This window comes from Dendrobates tinctorius, unplaced genomic scaffold (genome assembly GCF_039654945.1).
Source record: "Dendrobates tinctorius isolate UK_male_01 unplaced genomic scaffold, ASM3965494v1 ptg000062l, whole genome shotgun sequence".
NCBI lineage: Eukaryota > Metazoa > Chordata > Amphibia > Anura > Dendrobatidae > Dendrobates > Dendrobates tinctorius.
In genome coordinates this window covers 5,118,390-5,144,363 of record NW_027361730.1, presented here as the reverse complement: position 1 = coordinate 5,144,363, position 25,974 = coordinate 5,118,390, and the positions used below count along the sequence as shown (strand labels likewise).

The following is a 25,974-nucleotide window of genomic DNA, read 5'->3' as shown; positions in this document are numbered from 1 at the left end:
GTAAAAGCTGATAAAATATTCTTCATTGTCTATGTTCATTTTATATCCTAAGTTGCTAATATAATATGAAAAAAGAGAGAAAATATATTTTAAAAAGGGAATGTTAATACATTGATACATGGTTTTATCACATTATTTTTAATATTATTTTTATATGCAGATATCTAACATACAATGCTTTGAAAAATATATTTCTGCTCATTCCAGAAGTGATGCTTCTAATTCACGTATTTTGGAGCAAGTGAAAAAAAAATTTCCATTGTGGAATTTTACATATTATACTTAATTCCAAATTAATTTGCTGCCGGTTCTTGAGTTTTCATAACAGCAGAAATCGAATATTCAATGCATGGAAAAAAAAATGTTCTGGAATAAGAGGAAATTCCCAGTGCGCGAACGCCCCATAGAAGCAAGCGTCTTTCTCTGCCTTCATTCCTGACAGCTACCGGCTAAGCATTTTCTATTTTTAGCTCTATAGCTCTGTTCCTATACAATGATAGACCGGAGTCTGGAAAAAAAAAAGGCGGAATGCAATATATTTTCTAAATGTATACGTACATCCATCCATCCAAATATAGATATGTATAGATAGATATAAATATAGATAGATATACATAGGAGTTGCTTTGTTCTGAGAATAGCCTGCACAGAAAAGATAAAGCAGATCCTGGCAGGGAAGTGGAAGAAGGGGGCGTTAAAATCAGAGTTTAATGCTGAGCTTCAGATAGATCCTTCACTGGCAGAATTAATGTGCTGCTATATATAGAAGCCTAGTGTTCCTAGGGGGAAACTTAATGATGCAATGACGTCACTGCAGGTCAGCTCCAGACTGGTGGAAGTCAGTTGCATGCATCTGGCTGCAGAATATTAGCAGGATGGGAAGGTACAGGGAGGGAATCACAGCCTGTAACACCTAGGAACAAGAAGCTTTTCTATGCAGTGCCCTGCAGCCACATCCAGACCCACATATTCTAGATAAATATGCCCATAATAGTCATATAATTTATCGACGTGGATGCAAAAGCCTGAAAATAAAGAAGAAACCCAAAGACGGTGGGGGGATCCCATCTGCACGCACGTCAATGATATTCTTGTCTCCGGCTCTGGACGGATCTCTTAATTAAAGGTATGTAATTTGTTCCTCTTCTATGCATGTTAGTATATATGATCTTGCTGGTCCTTGAGAAGATTCTGTGATCTGGCCCTTCTCAACTTGACATGTCTATCAACATGAAGGCTTGTCCTCATTTCTTATGGTAGAGTCCTATATGTCTGATACTCTGGTATTATTGATCATAGGACACAGAGACGAATCTAAGCGTGATATATTAACAGGTTTTATACCGTATTCCTGCTATGCTGAGATTTCGTCACCATGACCTGTTGTTTTTAACACTCCAGGTTCCCACCAGTTGCAACAGCAACAGTGTTATCAAATAAAAGCAAACATCACAAGGGCTTTTAGCTCATCATCTCCCACGATTCGACACAAAACAGATTTCAGATTGCTTCCAAACGGGTATTTCTCTTTGAAAAATCACAAGCTCTTGATAAAAGCTACCGTCACATTTTAGAAATCTGCTACTGGCTATAATGAAAATAACAGACAGTAAAAACAGTTACAAGTAAAGCTCGCATTCTAATGGGTTTACTCTAAGAACAGAGGAAGCAGAAAACAATTTGGTGTTTCTTTTCCTCTTGACATTTGATGTAAAAGTAGAAATGTAATATTATAGAGGACATGTCTGCCTTAATGTGCCCTTGTGCACCATCCATACCTCCTCCTAATAGTGTCTACAGTATTAAAGATACATGCATACATTTTAGCGACATACCCATCTTTTATGTCCTAGGACTCGGCTGTATATCCCATATTTTGCACCTTTTAATATACAAAGTTGTGTTTTTCCCAGACAATACTATAATGAATGAACAGCTGGGCTTCCCACCTCAGACCCTGGACAGTTCTCTTCGCTATTTAGCTTGTGGCAATGATAAATTATGACACATTTATCACTATGATAGAAAACAATCTTTTTAAGATATGCCAAAAATAATAAAAAACAACAATCTGTGTCTTGTTCAGCAATTTATGTGCTTCATATCCTACTGAGTATATTTTAGGTTTTATCCAAGATCATATGAGCATATTCTTTTTTAGCAATTAGTCATTTATACATATCATTGACTTTTAAATAAAACAGTTTTTAAAGCCAAAAATTATCAACATGTTCAGCACAGTCTCATGTTTTGTCACTGACATTTACACTATTAGATTGTATACAGTACTATGCAAACCTTTTTAGGCAGATGTTGAAAAAATGCTGCAAAGTAAGAATGTTTTCATAAATAGAAGTGTTTAATAGTTTATTTTTAGCAATTAACAAAATTCAATGCGAATGAGCAAAATAGAAATATAAATCAAATGAGTATTTGGTGTGACCAGCCTTTACCTTCAAATAAGAATCAAAGCATCAATTCTTCAAAATGCATTTCCACTCAGTTTTTTTTAAAACTTGGCAGGGAGGATATTCCAATCCAAACATCTCGGAGAACTAACCACTGATCTTCTGTGGCTACATGTAATTTCAGACAGACTTAATGTTGAGATCAGGGCTCTGTGAGGCCATATTATTGCTTCCAAGACTTGTTATTCTTCTTTACTCAAAGATAGTAAAGACTAAAGGCCCCGTCACACTACGCGATCTCGCTAGCGAGATCGCTGATTTTGTGACACATCAGCGATCTCGCCAGCAAGATCGCTGTGTGTGACGGGAATCAGCGACCGGCCCCCCTGCCGGTTATCGCTGATTGTGCTCGAGCGGCCTGGGCCGTTTTTCGATTGCTGGTCTCCCGCTGCCCAGCGTGCATCGCTGCGTGTGGCAGCGAGAGACCAGCAATCAGCGACGCTGGATGCTGGTTGCTAATGTAAACATCGGGTATCCAGGAGCCGCAGCTCCTGGATACCCGCTGTTTACCTTGGAATCCGGCGTACACGCTGGTTACCAAGGTAAACATCGGGTATCCAGGAGTCGCGCCGCTCCTGGATACCCAACGTTTACATTAGAAACCAGCATCCAGCATCGCTGGTCCTGATCGCTGGGGCTGTATATGTGACAGCTCACCAGCGATCAGCCTAGCGATGTCCCAGTGATCCCATCATGTCGGATCGTTGGTGGGATCGCTGGGACATCGTTTAGTGTGACGGGGCCTTTACTGCATATTTTGGTTTGATGTCAGAACAAATTTGAAACCAATCAGAAACTTCCATTATGATATACCATGATGGATAAGCATTAGTGATGAGCGAGTATACTCATTACTCAAGATTTCCTGAGAATGCTCGGGTGCTGTCCGAGTATTTGGATGTGCTCGGGGATTTAGTTTCTGTCGCCGTAGCTGCATGATTTGCGGCTGCTAGCCAGCCTGAATACATGTGGGGATTGCCTGTTTGTTAGAAAATCCCCACATATATTCAGGCTGGCTAGCAGCCACAAATCATGCAGCTACGGCGAAAGAAACTAAATCTCCGAGCACATCTAAATACTCGGAGATCACCCGAGCATGCACGGGAAATCTCCGGTAACGAGTATACTAGCTCATCACTAGTAAGCATCTACCTGTATTCCTCAGCATTGAGGACACTAAGAAAAAGCAATGTTGAGGACCGTAGATGTAGTGGTCAGCCCGAAACTTAGTGTCACAGATGAAAGACACATGATGCTTACTTCCTTATGAAATTGGAAAATGTAGAGCAGTGCCATCAGCTTAGAACTGGCAGCAACCAGCAGTAGGACTAAGTTACAACCATCTCCTTCATGGAAGAAATGTGGGCAAAAAAACATACCATTGACACTGAAACAAGACCACAAGACTCTTCTATGTTTGTAAATATAAGAACTCTGGTGAAGAAAGATTGGCAGCAAGTGCTCTGGACTGATGAGTCAAAATGTGAAATATTTGGCTGTAACAGAAAGCAGTTTGTTTGTGAAAGGCTGAAGAGTGTTACAATAATGAGTATCTGCAGGCAACAGTGAAACATGCTGGAGGTATTTTGTAAATTTGGAGCTGAATTTTAGCAAATGGAGTTGGGGATTTGGTCAAGATTAATGGTGGCCTCAATACTGTGAAATACAGACAGATACTTATCCATCATACAATACCAACAAGAATGCGATTGGCTTCACATTTATTGTGCAACAGAACAATGACCCCAAATATACATCCAAAGTCATTACAAAATATCTTCCAGACAAAGTCATTAAAAGGAATCTCTCACCCCTTTGGATATATGTGACTTATTAATATGGGCATATAGGTGATAGAAATGTTAAACTAGTCCTAGCTACGTGCCTCTTATTTGCAGACTTGTAGGGGAGAATTCCTCTTTTATTTCTGTAGGCTAATGATCTCTTCCAGGCTTCGGGGCGTGCCGTGCCTGGAAGAAATTTCTGCCTCTTGTCTTCAGTATCATACCACCCCCTCTCCCATCAGTAATGGAATCCCCTTCCTGCGCACAGCAATAGCACGATAATACTGTATCCATTCCACTAGCTTCAGCGTTCTTCTGCGCAGGTGCCAGCGTGCGCGGCAATAAGGTTCTCTGTCTATTTCCTTCCTCCTTGCATAGTTAGGAACCATACAGTTTCTGATGTCCCTGTCACCCATGTATACATAGTGGGCAGAGTGCCTTATCGCTGTGCATGCCAGGTGTCACTACAACAGAAGTAGCGGTGACTTGCTGGTGACAGAAGAACACTGAAGCCATTGCCCAGAGAAGGGTGGAATAGGTACTGTATAATCACACTATTGCTGTGTGCAGGAACAGGCTTCCAGGCCACCATTAAAGGGCACAGGCCACTGTGACAATGATGTGAGGGGGGTGGTATGATAATGAAGACAGGAGGCAGATATTTTTTCCAGGCACCACATGCCCCGGGGCTTGGAAAGATTATTAGCATAGAGAAATTAAAGTGGATTTCTCAACAACAAGACTGCAGATATGAGACATACAGGTAGGACTAGTTTAATATTTCTATCACCTAAAGGCCCTTATTAATAGGTTATATACATCACAGGGGGTGAAAGATTCCCTTCAATAACTATCTTCCAGCCAAAGTCATAAAGAACTTTCTTCAGCATAGAGTAGAATAAGAAGCCCTGGTAGTGATGATTTGGCCCTCACGTAGCTCCAATCTCAACTTCATCAAGATTACATGAAGACCTATATCCACAGAAGATCTGCAGTTAGTTCTCCAAGATGCTTGAACCAACATCCTTTAACAGCAATGTATAAGTGTGACCGGAATTGATGCTTTGATTCTGTTTTGAAAGATTGATTGATGAAAGAATTTGGATTACATCGACATAAATTGTATAATGAAGGGGTGCAAGTCCGAATAATTTTCAAAAAGTGCTATTGTTTTACTTTAAGTATACATTTTGATCTCATTATATATACAATGGGTAACACTTCATGGAGTTGGCATAAAAATATGGCAAATACTTGCTGGTTATAGGATTTTGTGGACTGATTCCACCAGTAAGTACAAAAATATAATCCAGGAGGTTATAGCAATTCCATAAAGTGTGATACATCAGCTAAAGGCACAGCCAAACTTTCATGGATACAGGTGCTTGTCACAAAATTAGAATATCATCAAAAAATTAATTAATTTATTTCAGTTCAGAGTGATTTATTTCAAGTGTTTATTTCTGTTAATGTTGGTGATTATGGCTTACAGGCAATGAAAACCCAAAAGTCATTATCTCAGTAAATTAGAATAATTAACAAAATACTGCAAAGACTTCCTAAGCATTTAAAAAGGTCCCTTAGTCTGTTTCAGTAGGCTCCACAATCATGGGGAAGACTGCTGACTTTACAGAGGTCCAGAAAGCAGTCATTGACACACTCCACAAGGAGGGTAAGCCACAAAAGGTTATTGCTAAAGAAGCTGGCTGCTCACAGAGTGCTGTATCCAAGCATATTAATGGAAAGTTGAATGGAAAGAAAAATTTTGGCAGAAAAAGGTGCACAAGCAACCAGGATAATCACAGTCTTGAAAGGATTGTAAAGAAAAGGCCATTCAAAAATTTGGGGAGATTCAGAAGGAGTGGACTGCTGCTGGAGTCATTGCTTCAAGAGCCAACACACACAGACGTATCCAGGATATGGGCTACAAGTGTCGCATTCCTTGGGTCAAGCCACTCATGACCAATAGACAATGCCAGAAGCATCTTACCTGGGCCAAGGAGGAAAAGAGCTGGACTGTTGCTCAGTGGTCCAAGGTGTTGTTTTCAGATGAAAGTAAATTTTGCATTTCATTTAGAAATCAAGATCTCAGAGTCTGGAGGTAGAGTGGAGAGGCACACAATCCAAGCTGCTTAAGGTCTATTGTGAAGTTTCCACAATCAGTTTGGGGAGCCAAGTCATCTGCTGGTGTAGGTCCACTGTGCTTTATCAAGACCAAAGTCAGCGCAGCCGTCTACCAGGAAATTTTAGAGCACTTCATGCTTCCGTCTGCCAACAAGCTTTTTGGAGATGAAAATTTCATTCTCCAGCACGACTTGCCACCTGTCCACACTGCCAAAATTACTGATACCTGGTTGAAAAACAAAAGTATCACTGTGTTGGATTGGCCAGCAAACTCTCCTGACCTTAATCCTGCAGAGAATCTATGGGTTATTGTCAAGAGGAAGATGAGAGACTCCATTAGCTGACAGGTTCACTTTAATTGTTATAGATTGCTTCAGATGTGTCCCTAACCCCATCCCACATTAGGGCATGAATTAACATTCTGGAAAAGGGACTGCATGTGTGTTGGGTGCTCAGGAACTGAGCTACCTCCACACATTGCTTGTTATCAGTATTTAACAGCTGCAGCTGGAGCTGAGTTTTGTCCACTGCTGTTAACCACTTAAACGTCGCTGTCAATATCTGACAGCGGCATATCAATCTTAAAGCATAATGGTGCTCGCTCTCACCAGTTACCATCATCCACCTCTCCCGTATGACAACTGGGGTTCTGCTGAAGATCCCCATTGCTGTCATCTCAGTCCTCCTTTAAAGGGATTGCACAGGTTTGTCACAAAACTCTGCAGTCTCTTTACGTGACTGCAGGCTTGTGAATCTTCATGTTAAGTACAGCGCTTGCTGTCAGGATTCTTCAGTGCTGGCACTGCTAGCGAGTTGTCCTGTGACCACTAGTATGCTATATACATACTCATGGCCATATTCAGACTAGACATACATGGCATCACTCAATTCACTTGCAGTGAGAGAGGCAGCACAAGTCTAGTCAGAATGTGCGTGGAAGTATGCATGTTGCATACTTCTGGTCACATGACCACTAAGTCTTGCCACCAGTACAGGAGAATTCTAGCAAGATACTCTATGCACACTGTAAGGATTCACAAGTTTGCAGTCACATAGAGTGCCAGCATATTTTTGTCCCATACCTGAGCAACCCCTTTAAGCAATAGGTTTAGCTCCATAAAAGACCACAATTTTCAGTAAATACTGCAATACTGTAGTATAGTACAAATAATCAAATGACGACAAGTTCAAGTTTCCTAGGGAAAAAAGGTAAAGATATCAAAACAGCAGAACTGAGTTTTCTTGGTCAACTCACCTCCCTAAATAAATGTAATAATAAGCAAGGGATGGCGTCAGCACCTGGCGCACCCGGGCAGGTGTTGGGGCCCTTACCAGGCAGGGGGGCCCACTCGCCAATGGGGACATCAACGCCCTATGGGGGCCTGATGCCTTTGCCAGTGTCAGCACCCGTGAGTGGGCCCCACCGCCTTCTCAGGGCCCCGATACTTGCGATACTTACCTCTCCCAATTACACCACTGCAGCATCTCCTGACTGTGACATTTCAGGTCAGAGGGCGTCAAGTCAGGAGATGACGTCAAGATGACGTCAGGTCTGTGCACCCTCTACCTGAGTAGTCACAGTGCAGAGAACCATAAGATAGCTGAGGAGTCCGGAGCAGAGCAGCAGCCACCGACAAGAGGTGAGTATTTCATTTTTTATATTTGGGCAATATATGGGGACCTTAATATGGGGCCCATCATACATTGGAGCATCATATATGGGGCCCATTATATATGGAGCATTATATGGGACATATTATATTTGAAGCATCTTATGGGGCTCATTATATATGGAGCATCATATGAGACTTATTATAAATGGATCATTTTATGTGGCCTATTATATATGGAGCATGATATGGGACCCATTATATATGGAACATCATAAAGGCCTCTTATACAGTATACGGAGCCTATTATATATATGGAACATCATATGGGGCCTATTATATATGAAGCATCATATGGGGTGTATTAAATATGGAGCATCATATGAGGCCTATTATATATGGAGCATCTTCTGGAGCTCATTGTATATGGAGCATCATATGGGGCCTATTATATTTGGAGTATCTTATGGGGCCTATTATATATGACACATCATATGGGGCCTATTATATATGAAGCATAATATGGGACCTATTATATATGAAGAATCTTATGAGGACTATTATATATGGAGCATCATATGGGGTCTATTATATATGGAGCATCATATGAGGTCTATTAAATATGGAGCATCATATGAGGCCTAATATATATGGAGCACTATATGGGACCTATAATATATGGATCATCTTATGGGGACCATTATATATGAAGCATCTTCTAGAGCACTATGTGGTGTGCATAATACTGTATGGAGCAATATATAGGGCTCAGTATTCTGTGTGGCGCACTATGTGGTGCCCATAATACTGTATGGAGGACTATACTGTCTGGTTTCTGAGTTATTGTAAAATTTACAATAGATATCACTCTATGTCATGTAAGAAGTGAAATATTTGGCATTTTATCATACCTATATTTCTCTGCCGTATCTGTGCATCATAAATTGTGGTATGTGTTAAAGGTGCCCACTGAGACTCTTTTGCCTGCCTGGGGCCCACAAAAACATGGAGCCAGTCCTGTAATAAGCAATCAAAGTGTCACATGTTCACACATTTGATATTAATAAAAACTTTAGCTTAGCATACAAACAAACAGAAAAATAATAATGATAGGGGTCTCGGACAATAGCAAGAAACTTTTTTTAAAAAAAAAGTCTGAATAGTGTAAAAACATTTTTTTTGCTTTGAATTAGATAAAAATCGATGCATGTTTGGTATCATCATAATTGGACTGACCTTGTCAAGCATGTTCCCAGGTCACTCAATGAATGCTGTAAAAACAAAATAAAAAAAGATGGCGTTATTGCATTTTTTTCACCATTTCACCCCTTTTGGAATTTTTTTTCCTTTGATTCAGAACATTATATAGTAAAGTGATTAGTGCATCTATGTCGGTATAAATTGAATAAAGTCATGGCTTTTGGAAAATGGGAAGCGTAAAAATTCTCTGAGAAGGGTTAAAATTTATTCTGATTTCACTTTTGGAAGAATTTTTTTTTCCCTAGTATGTACAATTGACTTCTACAGCGTAGCAGTAGTTCTGCCTTCCATAGGGTCAACATTGTGGTATTATAGGATGAACAAGATGGACTTCTGTCATCTTTCAGCTTTACTTTGCTATTACCTTTCTATAAGGTTACTCTATTTTACATAAAAATTGCATTTTGTCATACAACATAAAACATAAAATTTGCAGAAATAAATCTGTATGCACCCTTTGTTTACAACTTTAGAATGAATATTTGCAATGTTGGTTCTAAGTTCAATGTTTTCAGTTCTCCAATTTATTTCTAATTATATCTTTAAAGTAGTCAGACTTCCATTTATCTGATATATGCAGTCATTGCCAAAAGTGTTGGCACCCTTGAAATTGTTCCAGCAAATGAAGTAATTCTCCCAGAAAATTATTGCAATTACAAGTTTTGCTATACACTAAAAAACTGAAAAAAGGCAAATAGCACATAATTTCCACACAAAATCCCCAAAATTGCAGGCAAGCTCAACTTAATATATGGTTGCATACTTTTTTAAATAAATAACCAATCAATTGCTTCCTATAATCATCAACACGCTTCTTATACCTCTCTACTGGAATTTTAGACCACTCCTCTTTTGCAAACTGCTCCAGACTGCTTCTTTTGCAAACTGCTGGAAGACCTAGGACGTAAACCTTGCTGCTGACAATCCTTTGGTAATCTTCAGATTTCATGATGCCTTGCACACCGTCAAGGCACCTAGTGCCTGAGGCAGCAAAACAATCCCAAAACATCTTTGAACTTCCACCATATTTGTCTGTAGGTACTGTGTTCATTTCTTTGTAGGCATCATTTTGTTTTCAGTAAATAGTAGAATGATGTGCTTTAGCAAAAAGCTTTATCTTGGCCTCATCTGTCCACAAGATGCTTTCTCAGAAGAATTTTAGCTTACATACATTTTGATAAACTGCAGTCTAGCTTATTCATGTCTGTGTGTCAGCAGTAGGATCCTTCTGGATTTACTGCTATAGCGTTTCATTTAATTCAAATGTCGACAAATACTTTGTGCTGATACTGATGCATCCTGAGCTTGAAGGACAGCTTGAATATCTTTGGGACTTGATTTGGGGGTGCTTATCCACTATCTGGACTATCCTGCATTCATAGAATCATAGAATGTTAGAGTTGAAAGGGACCTGAAGAGTCATCTTCTTCAACCCCTTGCTCAATGCGGTATTCACTAAACCATTTCAGACAGATGTTTGTACAGTCTCTGTTTGAAAACTTCAATTGAATGAGAACTCACCATCTCTCCTGGCAGCCTGTTCCACTTATTGATCACCCTCACTGTCAAAATTTTTTATTTAATATCTAATTTGTATCTTCTCCCTTTCGGTTTCATTCCATTGATTCTCGTGTCTCCATGTGCAAATGAGAATAATGATGATCCCTCTACACGGTGACATCTCTTTAGATATTTGTAGAAAACTATTAAGTTTCCTCTTAGCCTTTTTTTTTGCATTGCAACCTTTCATCAATTTGTTTCTGCCATCCACAACCAGGAAATTAGCTACAGTGCCATGATTTGTAAACTTCTTGATTATGTTACATACTGTGGACAATAGAACATCAAGATCTATGGAGATGGACTTGTATCCTTGTTGATATTTTTCAACAATTTTGGTTCTCAAGTTTTCACACAGTTCTCTTCTCCTCTTTCTGTTCTCCATGCTTAGTGTGGCACACATAGACACATACTGTAATGCAAGGATTAAGTCAACTTTTATTCTTTTTATCTCGTTTCAGGTGTGATTTTCATATTTAAAAATTGCTACAGTAATTGACAAAATTAGGGACCATAGTCCAGAATGTGGGCAGCTACAAATGCAATTAGAGGAATATAAAAAAACTGAGCATGTATACCCCAATGGAGTGGAAAAAATGGTAATGATTAGAGTTGAGCGACTTTTGGTTTTTTAGGGTCGCGTTTCGTTTCGTGAAACCCGACTTTTCCAAAAGTCGGGTCGAGCAAGATCGTCCGATTATAGGGAAAAGTCGGGGTCGTCCCGAAACACGAAACCCAATGTAAGTCAATGGGGAATAAAAGTCGGCAGTGAGAGGAGGACAGGAAACACACCTACAGTGCCCATTTGAATGCCAAAAGCATCAATTCTTCTTACTTAAGCTTGTCAACCTTAATTAACTTCATAATACAAGTTACGCACTGAAAAATGGGGGTTATTTGGCTAAATTTGTGGGGGGGGAGGGCTGGCTGCAGGTTTTCATGTGCCCTGGGCGAAAGAGCGCCCCTTTAACACATACCACAACTCATCACGCTCCTATACGGCAGAGAAATAGCGGTATAGTACAATGAAAAATACCTCACTTTTTACATCTCATGACGAGGCCCATCTATTTCTCCATACAAAATCATTGGTCCCATATAATGTTTGAAACAGTATATGATGAGCTCCACATAATGCTACAGTATATGTTGGTCCCCATGGATGAAGCTCCACTGTCTTATGGGCCCAAATAATGCTCCAAACATAATGGGCCCCATTTCTAATGCTCTAGTGTATAATGGGCCCTGTAAATGCTGCTCCAGTGTCTGATGTCCACCTTTGGAATGTTCCAGTGTATGGTGGGCCCCATCTATCATTCTCCAGAGTATAGTGCTCCCCAAAAATTGCTGTCCCAACATTGAAAACAATCAAATAAGTCTCCTCCCTAGGGAATCCCTGTACTTGTCTGCACAGGTGCTGTAGCTTGCTTAACAGCTCGCCAGCCGTTCTCACGCCCAGTATGGATTGCACGTGATTGCACAAAGGTTAGAAAGGGTACCGTATCCCTGGATAACATGTATGGATAGCGTACACATTCAAAATATATGTCTATACAGCATGAGGCAGGCTCAGATGGTGTTAGGCCCAGTATGGATTGCACGTCATTGCACAAAGGTTAGAAAGGGTACCGTATCCCCGGATAACATGTATGGATAGCGTACACATTCAAAATATATGTCTATACAGCATGAGGCAGGCTCAGACGGTGTTAGGCCCAGTATGGATTGCACGTCATTGCACAAAGGTTAGAAAGGGTACCGTATCCCCGGATAACATGTATGGATAGCGTACACATTCAAAATATATGTCTATACAGCATGAGGCAGGCTCAGACGGTGTTAGGCCCAGTATGGATTGCACGTCATTGCACAAAGGTTAGAAAGGGTACCGTATCCCCGGATAACATGTATGGATAGCGTACACATTCAAAATATATGTCTATACAGCATGAGGCAGGCTCAGACGGTGTTAGGCCCAGTATGGATTGCACGTCATTGCACAAAGGTTAGAAGGGGTACCGTATCCCCGGATAACATGTATGGATAGCGTACACATTCAAAATATATGTCTATACGGCATGAGGCAGGCTCAGACGGTGTTAGGCCCAGTATGGATTGCACGTCATTGCACAAAGGTTAGAAAGGGTACCGTATCCCCGGATAACATGTATGGATAGCGTACACATTCAAAATATATGTCTATACAGCATGAGGCAGGCTCAGACGGTGTTAGGCCCAGTATGGATTGCACGTCATTGCACAAAGGTTAGAAAGGGTACCGTATCCCCGGATAACATGTATGGATAGCGTACACATTCAAAATATATGTCTATACAGCATGAGGCAGGCTCAGACGGTGTTAGGCCCAGTATGGATTGCACGTCATTGCACAAAGGTTAGAAAGGGTACCGTATCCCCGGATAACATGTATGGATAGCGTACACATTCAAAATATATGTCTATACAGCATGAGGCAGGCTCAGACGGTGTTAGGCCCAGTATGGATTGCACGTCATTGCACAAAGGTTATAAAGGGTACCGTATCCCCGGATAACATGTATGGATAGCGTACACATTCAAAATATATGTCTATACAGCATGAGGCAGGCTCAGACGGTGTTAGGCCCAGTATGGATTGCACGTCATTGCACAAAGGTTAGAAGGGGTACCGTATCCCCGGATAACATGTATGGATAGCGTACACATTCAAAATATATGTCTATACAGCATGAGGCAGGCTCAGACGGTGTTAGGCCCAGTATGGATTGCACGTCATTGCACAAAGGTTAGAAAGGGTACCGTATCCCCGGATAACATGTATGGATAGCGTACACATTCAAAATATATGTCTATACAGCATGAGGCAGGCTCAGATGGTGTTAGGCCAAGTATGGATTGCACGTCATTGCACAAAGGTTAGAAGGGGTACCGTATCCCCGGATAACATGTATGGATAGCGTACACATTCAAAATATATGTCTATACAGCATGAGGCAGGCTCAGACAGTGTTAGGCCCAGTATGGATTGCACGTCATTGCACAAAGGTTAGAAAGGGTACCGTATCCCCGGATAACATGTATGGATAGCGTACACATTCAAAATATATGTCTATACAGCATGAGGCAGGCTCAGACGGTGTTAGGCCCAGTATGGATTGCACGTCATTGCACAAAGGTTAGAAGGGGTACCGTATCCCCGGATAACATGTATGGATAGCGTACACATTCAAAATATATGTCTATACAGCATGAGGCAGGCTCAGACGGTGTTAGGCCCAGTATGGATTGCACGTCATTGCACAAAGGTTAGAAGGGGTACCGTATCCCCGGATAACATGTATGGATAGCGTACACATTCAAAATATATGTCTATACGGCATGAGGCAGGCTCAGACGGTGTTAGGCCCAGTATGGATTGCACGTCATTGCACAAAGGTTAGAAAGGGTACCGTATCCCCGGATAACATGTATGGATAGCGTACACATTCAAAATATATGTCTATACAGCATGAGGCAGGCTCAGACGGTGTTAGGCCCAGTATGGATTGCACGTCATTGCACAAAGGTTAGAAAGGGTACCGTATCCCCGGATAACATGTATGGATAGCGTACACATTCAAAATATATGTCTATACAGCATGAGGCAGGCTCAGACGGTGTTAGGCCCAGTATGGATTGCACGTCATTGCACAAAGGTTAGAAAGGGTACCGTATCCCCGGATAACATGTATGGATAGCGTACACATTCAAAATATATGTCTATACAGCATGAGGCAGGCTCAGACGGTGTTAGGCCCAGTATGGATTGCACGTCATTGCACAAAGGTTATAAAGGGTACCGTATCCCCGGATAACATGTATGGATAGCGTACACATTCAAAATATATGTCTATACAGCATGAGGCAGGCTCAGACGGTGTTAGGCCCAGTATGGATTGCACGTCATTGCACAAAGGTTAGAAGGGGTACCGTATCCCCGGATAACATGTATGGATAGCGTACACATTCAAAATATATGTCTATACAGCATGAGGCAGGCTCAGACGGTGTTAGGCCCAGTATGGATTGCACGTCATTGCACAAAGGTTAGAAAGGGTACCGTATCCCCGGATAACATGTATGGATAGCGTACACATTCAAAATATATGTCTATACAGCATGAGGCAGGCTCAGATGGTGTTAGGCCAAGTATGGATTGCACGTCATTGCACAAAGGTTAGAAGGGGTACCGTATCCCCGGATAACATGTATGGATAGCGTACACATTCAAAATATATGTCTATACAGCATGAGGCAGGCTCAGACAGTGTTAGGCCCAGTATGGATTGCACGTCATTGCACAAAGGTTAGAAAGGGTACCGTATCCCCGGATAACATGTATGGATAGCGTACACATTCAAAATATATGTCTATACAGCATGAGGCAGGCTCAGACGGTGTTAGGCCCAGTATGGATTGCACGTCATTGCACAAAGGTTAGAAGGGGTACCGTATCCCCGGATAACATGTATGGATAGCGTACACATTCAAAATATATGTCTATACAGCATGAGGCAGGCTCAGACGGTGTTAGGCCCAGTATGGATTGCACGTCATTGCACAAAGGTTAGAAAGGGTACCGTATCCCCGGATAACATGTATGGATAGCGTACACATTCAAAATATATGTCTATACAGCATGAGGCAGGCTCTGACGGTGTTAGGCCCAGTATGGATTGCACGTCATTGCACAAAGGTTAGAAAGGGTACCGTATCCCCGAATAACATGTATGGATAGCGTACACATTCAAAATATATGTCTATACAGCATGAGGCAGGCTCAGACGGTGTTAGGCCCAGTATGGATTGCACGTCATTGCACAAAGGTTAGAAGGGGTACCGTATCCCCGGATAACATGTATGGATAGCGTACACATTCAAAATATATGTCTATACAGCATGAGGCAGGCTCAGACGGTGTTAGGCCCAGTATGGATTGCACGTCATTGCACAAAGGTTAGAAGGGGTACCGTATCCCCGGATAACATGTATGGATAGCGTACACATTCAAAATATATGTCTATACAGCATGAGGCAGGCTCAGACGGTGTTAGGCCCAGTATGGATTGCACGTCATTGCACAAAGGTTAGAAAGGGTACCGTATCCCTGGATAACATGTATGGATAGCGTACACATTCAAAATATATGTCTCAGGAGGCAGGCTCAGACGGTGTCAGGCACAGTATGGATTTGACGGCCCAGATTACACAGCGGAGGAGCAGGGAGAGGTAAAGATTGCAAATGCTGGGGCCCTGGCCAAGCAAGGGGGGCCCACTCGTGGGCGTCGGTACTGGCACTGGGCCCCTCATAGTACAGCGGTGTGTCTGACGGCGGGTGTGCACCACCACCGTCAGAGACACTTGATTGCACTATGAGGGACCCTGTGCCAGTGCCCGCGCCCAAGAGTCGGCCTACCCACCTGTCCAGGGCAACGGCACTCGCACGGTGTCGTGCGGTAGGTGGTGACCCCGGCCATGGGGGGGAGGCAGCACAGTTATGGAGTTTTAGAAAGTGGCATATGTTGATGTTGGACATTCAGCTGATGCAAAAGGTGAAATAGGTGAAGTACCAGGAAGAGGTGGACCAAAGCAAGCCATTTTTCTGTCACCCTATGTGTCATCAGGGGAAGGTGGGACAAAATCCTTGGAAACCCATGCGTGGTTCATTTTAATGAAGGTTAGATCATCCACATTTTGGGTTGACAGACAGGTCCTTTTTTCTGTCAGGATTGATCCAGCTGCACTGAAGACTCTTTCCGATAGCACACTTGCAGCTGGGCAAGCGAGCTCCTGTAAGGCATATTGGGCCAATTCAGGCCAGGTGTCCAGTTTAGCGGCCCAATAGTCAAAGGGGAATGACCTGTGTGGGAGAACATCGATATGGGAGGAAAAGTAGTTTGTAACCATAGTTGACAACTGCTGTCTCCTGTCACTTTCCATCGATGCAGTATTACCAGTTGTGTGAGCGGTATTTGAAAAATCAGTCCACAACATTGTCATGAAACCCCTGTCTCCAACGCCACTTCTGCTGTGTGCACCACGAACACCTCTGCCAAGCTGCCCCCGGCCCATACGGCTCTTGTGAGAACCATCACCGCTGCTGTGTGCTGGGAATGCCTCAAGCAACCGATTTACCAGAGTTGCTTGTTTATTAGCCAATATTAGGTCAAGGTTCTCCTGTGGCATGATGTTTTGTAATTTGCCTTTATAGCGTGGATCCAGGATGCTGGCCAACCAGTAGTCGTCATCATTCATCATTTTGGCAATGCGGGGGTCCCTTTTTAGGATCCGCAAGGCATAATCTGACATGTGGGCCAATGTTCCCGGTGTCAATGATGCACTGCGAGTGCTGGGTGGAGGAGCACTTTCTGGCAAATCCACATCCCTCCAGTCACGCACAAACCCTGTACCAGACCTTGCCACGCCAACATTTTCACTTGCCCCACGAGATGCATCCTCCTCCCCTAAGTTATCATCCCCATCATCCTCCTCCTCCTCCTCCTCTTCTTCCTCCACCTCGTCCAGGAGAGGTCCCTGAGCAGACAATGGCTGAATGTCATCAAGGATTCCCTCCTCCTCTTCCTCCTCATCAACATTGGCTGCAGACGCCTGCTCCTTAAGGTGCGTCAAAGTTTGCATGAGCAGACGCATAAGTGGGATGCTCATGCTTAGGATGGCGTCGTCTGCGCTTACCAGCCATGTGCATTCCTCAAAACACTGAAGGACTTTACAAAGGTCTTTCAGCTTCGACCACTGCACGCCTGTCAACTCCATGTCTGCTCTCAAAGTGCCTGGCCGTGTATCCTCCCACAAATGCATTATGGCCTGCCTCTGCTCGCACAGCCGCTCCACCATGTGCAGGGTGGAGTTCCACCTTGTTGCAATGTCGATAATGAGGCGGTGGTTGGGAAGGTGGAGCAATCGCTGCAGCTTCTGCATACGAACGGAGTGTACAGGCGACCGGCGGATGTGCGCGCACAGTCTTCGCACCTTCTGGAGCAGGGCTGTTAACTCCGGATAATTTTTGAAGAAGCACTGCACCACCAGGTTCAAGGTGTGAGCCAAGCAAGGTATGTGGCTGAGTTTTGAAAGGGCTATGGCTGCCACAAAATTACGGCCGTTATCACTAACTACCTTGCCTGCCTCAAGATGTACACTGCCCAGCCATGACTCAGTTTGTCGCTTCAAGTACTCGGCCAGCACCTCGGCGGTGTGTCTGTCGCCCAAACACATCATCTGCAACACAGCCTGCTGACGCTTTCCACTAGCTGCTCGATAGGGGGACACATCGTGTGCAACAGTGGCAGCTGCAGATGGAGTGCTCGTACGACTGCGCTCTGTGGACGAGCTTTCGCTTCTGGAGGAGGAGGAGGAGGGTCGAACGCCTACAGCCAACTGTTTCCTATACCGTGGGCTAGGCAGCACTGTCCCACCACCGATGTCCCCTGTGGACCCTGCATCCACCACATTAACCCAGTGTGCAGTGATGGACACGTAACGGCCCTGGCCATGCCGACTGGACCATGCATCAGTTGTGAGGTGCACCTTTCCGCTCACTGACTGCTTGAGTGCATGGACAATGCGGTCTTTCACATGATGGTGGAGGGCTGGGATGGCTTTGCGAGAGAAGAAGTGGCGACTGGGTAGGTCATAGCGTGGTACTGCATAGGCCATGAGTTCGCGGAAAGCTGTGCTTTCCACCAACCGAAAGGGCATCATCTCAAACGAGATTAGTTTGACAATGTGGGCGTTCAAACCCAGTGTACGCGGATGAGAGACTGAGTACTTTCTTGACCTACTCATAGTGTCTGGGAGGGTGAGCTGGACTTGAGAGCTGCATATGGTGGAAGTAGCGGTGGACAGGGCGGACTGAGAGAGGGTTGATGATGGTGATGGAGTTGGTGTTCTTTCTGATGGCCTAGAATCAGTCTTTCGTTGATATAACAGTGGGATTCCCTGACTGCTGTGGCCTTGCAACGACACCTCAACATTTGCTGCTGTGCTAACCGGTGGGCTTACAGTGGGGGAAACAATGTAGCGTTGCTGACTACCTTCGTTGTGATCAGTTGCACATGTGGCACTTGAGGTTTGGTGTTGTGTCCACGCTTGCAAGTGCATGCTGGTTAAATGTCTAAGCATGCAACTGGTATTCAAATTTTTCAGATTTTTCCCTCGGCTAAAGGTCTTTGCGCACTTCTTACAGATAACCTTGGCCTGATCATGAGGATTTTGTTCAAAAAAGTGCCACACTGCACTCTTCCTACTTTGGCAGACATTTTGCGGCCTAGCACGCTGTGATCTTTTGACCCTCTGGACAAGCTGTCCAGCAACTCTTTTGATGTTTGGAACCTGTCTTTGGAGTGCTCCGGGCCTGCCAGATAACAGCTGTTGCGATGTCGATGTCTGCTGTGGATGCTCCTCATCTGAGCTATTGGAAGCAGCACCCTCTTCCCCCAATGGATGCCAATCTGGGTCAACAACTGGGTCATCCATCACCTCCTCTTCTATGTCATGTGCACCTTCCTCTGTGTCACCGTGTATGGTGGTATAGTGTGCGGGAAGGGGCACCTGAGTCTCATCAGGGTCAGAATCTGGCTCTGTACACTGCGAGGACAATGTAGTGCTCTGAGAGAATGTACCAGCAGAATCATCCATCAGCGGCTGTGCATCAGTGCACTCCATGTCAGATTCATCTTGGCCTGGGTAATTCACCATTTCACTTGATAATCCAGGCATGGTATGTGAAAACAGCTCCATGGAGTAATCAGTAGTATGGCCTGCGTCATCCTTCAATCTTGGTTGGGGTGAAGGACACAAGGAAAGGTGTGGTTCATGCACATGAGCCTCCAATGACGACTCAGTGCTTTTACTTTTTACAACTGAAGAAGAGGAGGCGATAGAGCTGGAGGCTGAGTCAGCAATGTAAGACAAAACTTTTTCCTGATACTCTGCCTTTAAAAGCGCTTTGCCAACTCCTAGAAAACTAAGCGTTCGAGGCCTTATGTAGCCAGACGATGACGCAGGGTCAGCACCTCCTGCATTCGGTCCTATTTTGCTCTTGCCACTACCATCAGATCCACCACCAACACCATCATTACCAGCTGCCAACCCCCGCCCAATTCCACGGCCTCTTCCACCAGCCTTCCTCATTTTTGGTAGAAATGTAGACAAAATCCAACAAACTATATAGTAATGTAAAACAAGGTACAAGGTGTCTATAGGACAGGGGAGTTTTAGAATTTCTGCACACACTTGTGGACAGTGGACACTTGTGGATTGTGTGAGGCCCACTGATATCTGAGCGCTATGTGACACGCTCGATGGCACAGCTGCCTGTGACCAAAGTGACGAGAGGATAATGGAGATTTTGAATCTCTGCGTACACTTTTGGACACTGGACACTTGTGGATTGTGTGAGGCCCACTGATATCTGAGCGCTATGTGACACGCTCGATGGCACAGCTGCCTGTGACCAAAGTGACGAGAGGATAATGGAGATTTTGAATCTCTGCGTACACTTTTGGACACTGGACACTTGTGGATTGTGTGAGGCCCACTGATATCTGAGCGCTATGTGACACGCTCGATGGCACAGCTGCCTGTGACCAAAGTGACGAGAGGATAATGGAGATTTTGAATCTCTGCGTACACTTTTGGACACTGGACACTTGTGGATGGTGTGAGGCCCACTGATATCTGAGCGCTATGTGACACGCTCGATGGCACAGCTGCCTGTGACCAAAGTGACGAGAGGATAATGGAGATTTTGAATCTCTGCGTACACTTTTGGACACTGGACACTTGTGGATTGTGTGAGGCCCACTGATATCTGAGCACTATGTGACACGCTCGATGGCACAGCTGCCTGTGACCAAAGTGACGAGAGGATAATGGAGATTTTGAATCTCTGCGTACACTTTTGGACACTGGACACTTGTGGATGGTGTGAGGCCCACTGATATCTGAGCGCTATGTGACACGCTCGATGGCACAGATGCCTGTGACCAAAGTGACGAGAGGATAATGGAGATTTTGAATCTCTGCGTACACTTTTGGACACTGGACACTTGTGGATGGTGTGAGGCCCACTGATATCTGAGCGCTATGTGACACGCTCGATGGCACAGCTGCCTGTGACCAAAGTGACGAGAGGATAATGGAGATTTTGAATCTCTGCGTACACTTTTGGACACTGGACACTTGTGGATGGTGTGAGGCCCACTGATATCTGAGCGCTATGTGACACGCTCGATGGCACAGCTGCCTGTGACCAAAGTGACGAGAGGATAATGGAGATTTTGAATCTCTGCGTACACTTTTGGACACTGGACACTTCTGGATTGTGTGAGGCCCACTGATATCTGAGCGCTATGTGACACGCTCGATGGCACAGCTGCCTGTGACCAAAGTGACGAGAGGATAATGGAGATTTTGAATCTCTGCGTACACTTTTGGACACTGGACACTTGTGGATGGTGTGAGGCCCACTGATATCTGAGCGCTATGTGACACGCTCGATGGCACAGCTGCCTGTGACCAAAGTGACGAGAGGATAATGGAGATTTTGAATCTCTGCGTACACTTTTGGGCACTGGACACTTGTGGATTGTGTGAGGCCCACTGATATCTGAGCGCTATGTGACACGCTCGATGGCACAGCTGCCTGTGACCAAAGTGACGAGAGGATAATGGAGATTTTGAATCTCTGCGTACACTTTTGAACACTGGACACTTGTGGATGGTGTGAGGCCCACTGATATCTGAGCACTATGTGACACGCTCGATGGCACAGCTGCCTGTGACCAAAGTGACGAGAGGATAATGGAGATTTTGAATCTCTGCGTACACTTTTGGACACTGGACACTTGTGGATTGTGTGAGGCCCACTGATATCTGAGCGCTATGTGACACGCTCGATGGCACAGCTGCCTGTGACCAAAGTGACGAGAGGATAATGGAGATTTTGAATCTCTGCGTACACTTTTGGACACTGGACACTTGTGGATGGTGTGAGGCCCACTGATATCTGAGCGCTATGTGACACGCTCGATGGCACAGCTGCCTGTGACCAAAGTGACGAGAGGATAATGGAGATTTTGAATCTCTGCGTACACTTTTGGACACTGGACACTTGTGGATTGTGTGAGGCCCACTGATATCTGAGCACTATGTGACACGCTCGATGGCACAGCTGCCTGTGACCAAAGTGACGAGAGGATAATGGAGATTTTGAATCTCTGCGTACACTTTTGGACACTTGTGGATGGTGTGAGGCCCACTGATATCTGAGCGCTATGTGACACGCTCGATGGCACAGATGCCTGTGACCAAAGTGACGAGAGGATAATGGAGATTTTGAATCTCTGCGTACACTTTTGGACACTGGACACTTGTGGATGGTGTGAGGCCCACTGATATCTGAGCGCTATGTGACACGCTCGATGGCACAGCTGCCTGTGACCAAAGTGACGAGAGGATAATGGAGATTTTGAATCTCTGCGTACACTTTTGGACACTGGACACTTGTGGATGGTGTGAGGCCCACTGATATCTGAGCGCTATGTGACACGCTCGATGGCACAGCTGCCTGTGACCAAAGTGACGAGAGGATAATGGAGATTTTGAATCTCTGCGTACACTTTTGGACACTGGACACTTGTGGATGGTGTGAGGCCCACTGATATCTGAGCGCTATGTGACACGCTCGATGGCACAGCTGCCTGTGACCAAAGTGACGAGAGGATAATGGAGATTTTGAATCTCTGCGTACACTTTTGGACACTGGACACTTGTGGATTGTGTGAGGCCCACTGATATCTGAGCGCTATGTGACACGCTCGATGGCACAGCTGCCTGTGACCAAAGTGACGAGAGGATAATGGAGATTTTGAATCTCTGCGTACACTTTTGGACACTGGACACTTGTGGATGGTGTGAGGCCCACTGATATCTGAGCGCTATGTGACACGCTCGATGGCACAGCTGCCTGTGACCAAAGTGACGAGAGGATAATGGAGATTTTGAATCTCTGCGTACACTTTTGGACACTGGACACTTGTGGATGGTGTGAGGCCCACTGATATCTGAGCGCTATGTGACACGCTCGATGGCACAGCTGCCTGTGACCAAAGTGACGAGAGGATAATGGAGATTTTGAATCTCTGCGTACACATTTGGACACTGGACACTTGTGGATGGTGTGAGGCCCACTGATATCTGAGCGCTATGTGACACGCTCGATGGCACAGCTGCCTGTGACCAAAGTGACGAGAGGATAATGGAGATTTTGAATCTCTGCGTACACTTTTGGACACTGGACACTTGTGGATGGTGTGAGGCCCACTGATATCTGAGCGCTATGTGACACGCTCGATGGCACAGCTGCCTGTGACCAAAGTGACGAGAGGATAATGGAGATTTTGAATCTCTGCGTACACTTTTGGACACTGGACACTTGTGGATGGTGTGAGGCCCACTGATATCTGAGCGCTATGTGACACGCTCGATGGCACAGCTGCCTGTGACCAAAGTGACGAGAGGATAATGGAGATTTTGAATCTCTGCGTACACTTTTGGACACTGGACACTTGTGGATGGTGTGAGGCCCACTGATCTCTGAGCGCTATGTGACACGCTCGATGGCACAGCTGCCTGTGACCAAAGTGACGAGAGGATAATGGAGATTTTGAATCTCTGCGTACACTTTTGGACACTGGACACTTGTGGATGGTGTGAGGCCCACTGATATCTGAGCGCTATGTGACACGCTCGATGGCACAGCTGCCTGTGACCAAAGTGACGAGAGGATAATGGAGATTTTGAATCTCTGCGTACACTTTTGGACACTGGACACTTGTGGATGGTGTGAGGCCCACTGATATCTGAGCGCTATGTGACACGCTCGATGGCACAGCTGCCCGTGACCAAAGTGACGAGAGGATAATGGAGATTTTGAATCTCTGCGTACACTTTTGGACACTGGACACTTGTGGATGGTGTGAGGCCCACTGATATCTGAGCGCTATGTGACACGCTCGATGGCACAGCTGCCTGTGACCAAAGTGACGAGAGGATAATGGAGATTTTGAATCTCTGCGTACACTTTTGGACACTGGACACTTGTGGATTGTGTGAGGCCCACTGATATCTGAGCGCTATGTGACACGCTCGATGGCACAGCTGCCTGTGACCAAAGTGACGAGAGGATAATGGAGATTTTGAATCTCTGCGTACACTTTTGAACACTGGACACTTGTGGATGGTGTGAGGCCCACTGATATCTGAGCGCTATGTGACACGCTCGATGGCACAGCTGCCTGTGACCAAAGTGACGAGAGGATAATGGAGATTTTGAATCTCTGCGTACACTTTTGGACACTGGACACTTGTGGATTGTGTGAGGCCCACTGATATCTGAGCGCTATGTGACACGCTCGATGGCACAGCTGCCTGTGACCAAAGTGACGAGAGGATAATGGAGATTTTGAATCTCTGCGTACACTTTTGGACACTGGACACTTGTGGATGGTGTGAGGCCCACTGATATCTGAGCGCTATGTGACACGCTCGATGGCACAGCTGCCTGTGACCAAAGTGACGAGAGGATAATGGAGATTTTGAATCTCTGCATACACTTTTGGACACTGGACACTTGTGGATTGTGTGAGGCCCACTGATATCTGAGCGCTATGTGACACGCTCGATGGCACAGCTGCCTGTGACCAAAGTGACGAGAGGATAATGGAGATTTTGAATCTCTGCGTACACTTTTGGACACTGGACACTTGTGGATTGTGTGAGGCCCACTGATATCTGAGCGCTATGTGACACGCTCGATGGCACAGCTGCCTGTGACCAAAGTGACGAGAGGATAATGGAGATTTTGAATCTCTGCGTACACTTTTGGACACTGGACACTTGTGGATGGTGTGAGGCCCACTGATATCTGAGCGCTATGTGACACGCTCGATGGCACAGCTGCCTGTGACCAAAGTGACGAGAGGATAATGGAGATTTTGAATCTCTGCGTACACTTTTGGACACTGGACACTTGTGGATGGTGTGAGGCCCACTGATATCTGAGCGCTATGTGACACGCTCGATGGCACAGCTGCCTGTGACCAAAGTGACGAGAGGATAATGGAGATTTTGAATCTCTGCGTACACTTTTGGACACTGGACACTTGTGGATGGTGTGAGGCCCACTGATATCTGAGCGCTATGTGACACGCTCGATGGCACAGCTGCCTGTGACCAAAGTGACGAGAGGATAATGGAGATTTTGAATCTCTGCGTACACTTTTGGACACTGGACACTTGTGGATGGTGTGAGGCCCACTGATATCTGAGCGCTATGTGACACGCTCGATGGCACAGCTGCCTGTGACCAAAGTGACGAGAGGATAATGGAGATTTTGAATCTCTGCGTACACTTTTGGACACTGGACACTTGTGGATGGTGTGAGGCCCACTGATATCTGAGCGCTATGTGACACGCTCGATGGCACAGCTGCCTGTGACCAAAGTGACGAGAGGATAATGGAGATTTTGAATCTCTGCGTACACTTTTGGACACTGGACACTTGTGGATGGTGTGAGGCCCACTGATATCTGAGCGCTATGTGACACGCTCGATGGCACAGCTGCCTGTGACCAAAGTGACGAGAGGATAATGGAGATTTTGAATCTCTGCGTACACTTTTGGACACTGGACACTTGTGGATGGTGTGAGGCCCACTGATATCTGAGCGCTATGTGACACGCTCGATGGCACAGCTGCCTGTGACCAAAGTGACGAGAGGATAATGGAGATTTTGAATCTCTGCGTACACTTTTGGACACTGGACACTTGTGGATGGTGTGAGGCCCACTGATATCTGAGCGCTATGTGACACGCTCGATGGCACAGCTGCCTGTGACCAAAGTGACGAGAGGATAATGGAGATTTTGAATCTCTGCGTACACTTTTGGACACTGGACACTTGTGGATGGTGTGAGGCCCACTGATATCTGAGCGCTATGTGACACGCTCGATGGCACAGCTGCCTGTGACCAAAGTGACGAGAGGATAATGGAGATTTTGAATCTCTGCGTACACTTTTGGACACTGGACACTTGTGGATGGTGTGA

At 44.9% G+C, this 25,974-nt stretch overlaps 1 long non-coding RNA gene across 1 annotated transcript in view; it reads left to right on the top strand.

Moving 5' to 3' along the window:
* The first annotated feature begins 888 nt into the window (after positions 1-888).
* Positions 889-25,974, top strand: part of LOC141092905 (uncharacterized) — a 59,555-nt gene continuing 34,469 nt past the window's right edge. Inside the window, exon 1 of the long non-coding RNA XR_012232952.1 lies at positions 889-1,126. This is a non-coding gene — a long non-coding RNA (uncharacterized lncRNA). The remainder of the gene's footprint in view (positions 1,127-25,974) is intronic.